Here is a 5,060-nt window from a genome sequence, read left to right as displayed (position 1 = left end):
CTTCTACATATGACTTCAACTAAAAAAAGAGAGAAGGAAGGAAGAAGAAAGGAATAGAGAAGAAGAAGGAGACAGGGAAGAAGGGAGAGCAAAGAAAAAGAAAGATAGGGAGAATTACTGCTCTTCCTGAATTCTGTAATGTTACCTGCTATTAATAATAATTATTAAAATCTTTCATAATCATCATTGCTACAGTTAAGAACTTGTGTACATTCTCAAAAAATTCTATGAAGAAAGCATTATCCTAATTTTACAGCTTAAGGATATTAAGATTCAGGCAGCCCAAGTTGAAGAATTGTTGCAGCACTACTACTAAGACATGCACATATCTGAGTTCATTATCTATTCCTTTCCAACATGCTACATTGCCTCTTTTTATAGCTTCACTTCCATAGGAATCTGATTACATGATGCAGATTAGCAGGAAAGACATTTGTTAATAAATGTCCTTGGGGTCATTACCTATGAGGGGGTGAAGAATGAAGCAGGATTGTGCGGCAGGGAGAAGTTAAGTGTGGTACCTTCACAACAATGCCTCATCCAACCTCACAGGGAACTATGAAGCCAAAATCACCCAAGAGAGTTGTTTGAATTATGATGAGGAAACCAAACCTCCATACTCATTAAATGTGGGCTAATTTCAGAAGAAAATTTGAAATTGGACAAGGTACTTCTCTTTAGCAGAAGCAATTCTCCAACAGGCTGAAGGCTGAGTGTTGTCATCCAACAACATTCCTAGAAGTTTGGAAGAAGTCCTTTCTTCCTGATAAGGGAACTTGGTGACACAGCAAAGCAGTATTGCTGATGTCTCTTCAAGATACAACACTAATCATTGACAAATACTGAGTCATCAGAAAAAAAAACTAGTCCTGAAAAAAAAAAAATAGTTTTATTCAGAGGAATAAGGCCAGACATGGTAGCTCACCCCTGTAATCCCAGCACTTTGGGAGACCGAGATGGGTGGATCACCTGAGATTAGGAGTCCGACTAGCCTGACCAACATAGTGAAATGCCATCTCTACTAAAAATACAAAAAGTTAGCTGGCTGTGGTGGTGGGTGCCTGTAATCCCAGCTACTCAGGAGGCTGAGGCAGGAGAATTACTTGAACCCAGGAGGTGGAGGTTGCGGTGAGCCGAGATCACACCATTGGACTCCAACCTGGGCAGCAAGAGCAAGACTGTGTCTCAAAAAAGAAACAAAAAAAAAAAAAAAAAGGAGGAATAAAGATGTGAAATCTAAGAAAAGTAAATTTAATTTGATTTAATTTTATTATTCCTATATAGCAAAATAAAACTTCAGATAACATAAGCATAGGGAAGGAATCCACTCATGCATAATCAATCAAGAAAAGAAACATCCTTAGTTGAGGAAGCTCATTTAAAAAAAAAAATACACGTAGGTATTTCTTCAAGTACTACAATTTAAAAAAATACAATTAATACCCGTGTACTCATCAACCAACCTTGGTAACTCCAAATATTTCATTATTTATGTTTCAGATTTAAACTAAACACTCAAACAATATAAACAGTTGAATCAACATGTATGTCCCTCTAAAATTTCATCTTACTCTGCTTTAGCCCAATTTCTTTATAGAACAGAGGCCATAGCGAAGCCTCTGTTTTGGGGGAACTGTATTTCCAGGTAGCAAGAATAAGGAAAAAGAGTTGTGGGGCAAGAATAGAGGAAAAGCAAATGTAAATATTTTCATATTAGTCTCTATTTTAAAATCTGTTGTTATGTTCCATTTTTCTTTCTTTTTTTTTTTTTTTTTTTTTTTTTTTTTTTTGGAGATGGAGTTTCGCTCTTGTTGCCCAGGCTGGCTTACAGTGTCATGATCTCAGCTCAGTGCAACTTCCACCTCCCCAGTTCAAGTGATGCTCCTGCCTCAGCCTTCTGAGTATTTGGGATTACAGGCATCTGTCGCCATGCCCGTCTAATTTTTTGTATTTCTAGTAGAAATGGGGTTTCATCATGTTGGTTATGCTGGTCTCGAACTCCTGACCTCAGGCCTCGCAAAGTGCTGGGGTTACAGGCATGAGCCACTGTGCCCAGACTCATTTTTATTTCTATAATTGTTTATTTGTGGGCCTTTTTTTCTTTTTAAAAATTTTCTTAGTCTACGGAACAGATAATCTGTTCATTTTCTTATATCTCGTTATCTCTTTGTCTCTTTTTTTGTCATTAAATTCTCACACTTTGTCTTTAAATTATCTCTATGGTGCTATATGTATGTCTAGTTTACTTTTTTCTCCCATGGAATGTGTCTTAGTACATATTACTTAATCATTTCCCCAAAAATGGAGACAGCTAGATTTCTTTTAATTTCCCCCTGCCATTGGGTACAGATGCTCCGAAACAGCAAGACTGAAGTGATGAGTTAAAGAAATAATACACGTAAAATGCTTAGAGAGTTTCCTGACACCTCATGGAAAGCTAAGTAAATAGTAATTAGCAATATTACCTTTTTGAAGGATTTTTGTTTGTTTAATACATCTGGAAAGAATGGATATACAAAGAATTGAGACATGAGAAAGCAAGCATTGATTCAACACTAGTGAATCTACAAGAATTAGAATTGGGAAGGTGGAAAAATTACCTCAACATTTAAAATATTTGGAAACTGCAACCAAAATAAGCTGATAAAATCCCAATTAACACTTACGTAGAGTCTCCGTAAGACTCTTTCCATGATTTTTATTAAACTAGAGAGCCTTACCTGGCTGATTTAGGGTTCCTCATATGCAAAACAGAAATAAGGGGATTCCCCTGACTAGTCCTCATGTTGCTAAGTGTTCTCCCCCCACCAAATCTACCTCCAGCTTCTTAATGAAGCAGGCCTCCATCCTCCTAACTTGAGAGGCTGTGAATCATTCCACAGATGTCTGTCTTCTAGAACCACCCCTTGAATTTTCTCTGCATACCAGGTCTTCAGCTGCATCCTAGGAACACCATATACTACTGAGTTGCAAATCTATGCTAAGCATATAAGATAATGACTGGAAAAAGAAAAAATATATAATTACAAACTCAATTCATTTGGTGTATTTGAAAGGTACAATACTTTTTTTCCTTTAGCAATGAAATAAGTTAGAAATTAACTTCCCAAAAAAATCAGCAAATGGCAAACAAATGTCCTTCAAAGTAACAGTTACATATAGTGCTTCCTAGAAAAGAGGAGGGGCAAGACAGGCTCCACTCATTTTTATGAGTTTCATCAAATACTGGATCTACTCAAGGAAAGAGAGAAAAGGCAACTTTCAAAGAGGAATATGTTATTAAATGAGGCATTTACTATATTCCTTCCTAAAAGCGCTAGACAGCGAACATGTTTTCTACACTAGATCTAGGAAGTGGAATGTAGAATTAATCCATCCTCATCCCCTGAAGGGTTATCCACTGGTTAATGAATTTAAAAAACAAGACAACTAAAAAACAACCCCCCCCCATATACTCCCCCCAAAAAAGACAAGAAAAAAACCACTAAGACATCCCAGGTTAATCTCCAGACTGGAACCAGGAAGTGGCTTCAACAATTCCAATTAGTCTGGTAAAGAGTTATCCACAAGCACGCCTTGCTTTTAAACAAACAAACAAAAAAAATTTGAAGCAACAAAACAAAAACCAGTACTAATCACTTTTTTGGCAATACACAATTACTCAAAATTAACTAGTACTGGGAGGGGGAAATGGTGGCCATAACTATGGTCCTTGTCTCACACAAGTGCATGTTGGTAAGTGCAGGGCGTTTGTCATTATTGCAAAAATGAATTTTAATTTTTAATCTTTAGCTTGATTTAAACAGTGCTTTTAGTATGATGCCAACACCAGCTGTGCAGAAAGGGGTCTGAAGAGATGTTCATAGCAGCACACACCTGTGGCTCCTCTTCAGTTCTGGAGGCTACAGGGCAGCTAATATTGCTTTGTCAGATACATTTTTAGGCCTTTCTGTGTAAGTGCAAAACACTGCACATACTTGACAACCTTCAGGTCATGGGCCAGCTTTTCAGCAGTCTCTGGAGTGATAGGTTTCTGTCTGCTCTTGGCAAGTTTCTCAATAGTAGAGGGGTCATCTGAGATTAATTGGGGTCCCAAAAAGCAAGAATGGAGTCTTTGGACAGTGGTGAGTTATCTTAGGCACCCATTTTTCTTTCACATTTTCAAATGAAGGTGAAGAGACCACTGAAAAACAGACTAGAAATACATCTGTTTGTGGATAACTCAGCAGTTGCAATCTGTCACAATCCTCTCGCCCTGCAGAATTAAAAAGTCCAAGAGTATATCGTTCTCTATCAATCATAACTGTGACTGCATAGTTGTCAAAAACAGTTGAGACATATTCTGATGCAAATTTGTTGTGTAGGATATCAGGAGATATGTTTTACCAGCAGCACCATTGCCCACAACACACTTAATTGTTTGCATTGCTGAAATAATTTTGTAACCACTTTAAAGATTTCAAATCTGATGTTGACCTCAGCTTCTCCACTGGGGCATTGCAATAGTAATTATTAATATTACTTTTTAACCTGAAAGACATTTTTCCTACAATTTCCAAGCTCATATGACCAAATGTGCCTTCCAAACATACTTGGAACAAAGGCATCAGAGCCACTTGCCACTCCTAGCAAGGAGAGAATACAACAGCCCCTCTGCCATCTTCCTCCAGATTTTTTCCCCTCTGCTAATGCCCTTATCACACAAATCTAACTCCAGAAGAGCGAGAATAAGAGTGTCTTCAAAGAGGTTGGTACCAGTCATCTCCTGGCACTCATATTGTAGACATCCAGGCAGCTGCTAAACTGGAGCCATATCGAACCAAAACAAGCCAGGGAACTAATGAGAAGCAATCTGAGGAAAGTAAACAGGTTTTGCTTAGAGGAACAGTCAATTTACTATAACCGAGGAAAGAACAACTTCTGGTAGGTTACTGCTTGCTTCAAAAATCCTTCAGAAACCTTGCTTCCTACAAACATGTGCCATGAAATATGGGCTAGTGAAGAAGTAGTGGATAACGAATGGGGTATGCTGAGTTCTCCCTAGGGACTGGAACCCACTG

The 5,060-nt window shown here is 38.0% G+C and overlaps 1 pseudogene; it reads right to left on the bottom strand.

Moving 5' to 3' along the window:
• Positions 1–3,860: 3,860 nt before the first annotated feature.
• Positions 3,861–4,426, bottom strand: LOC101054422 (cell division control protein 42 homolog pseudogene; annotated as a pseudogene).
• Between the last annotated feature and the right edge of the window lie 634 nt (positions 4,427–5,060).

The sequence above is a fragment of the Saimiri boliviensis genome, chromosome 1 (genome assembly GCF_048565385.1).
Source record: "Saimiri boliviensis isolate mSaiBol1 chromosome 1, mSaiBol1.pri, whole genome shotgun sequence".
NCBI classification, from domain to species: Eukaryota; Metazoa; Chordata; class Mammalia; order Primates; family Cebidae; genus Saimiri; species Saimiri boliviensis.
Note: the sequence above shows the minus strand (reverse complement) of the source record. Positions and strands in the feature narration are given on the sequence as shown.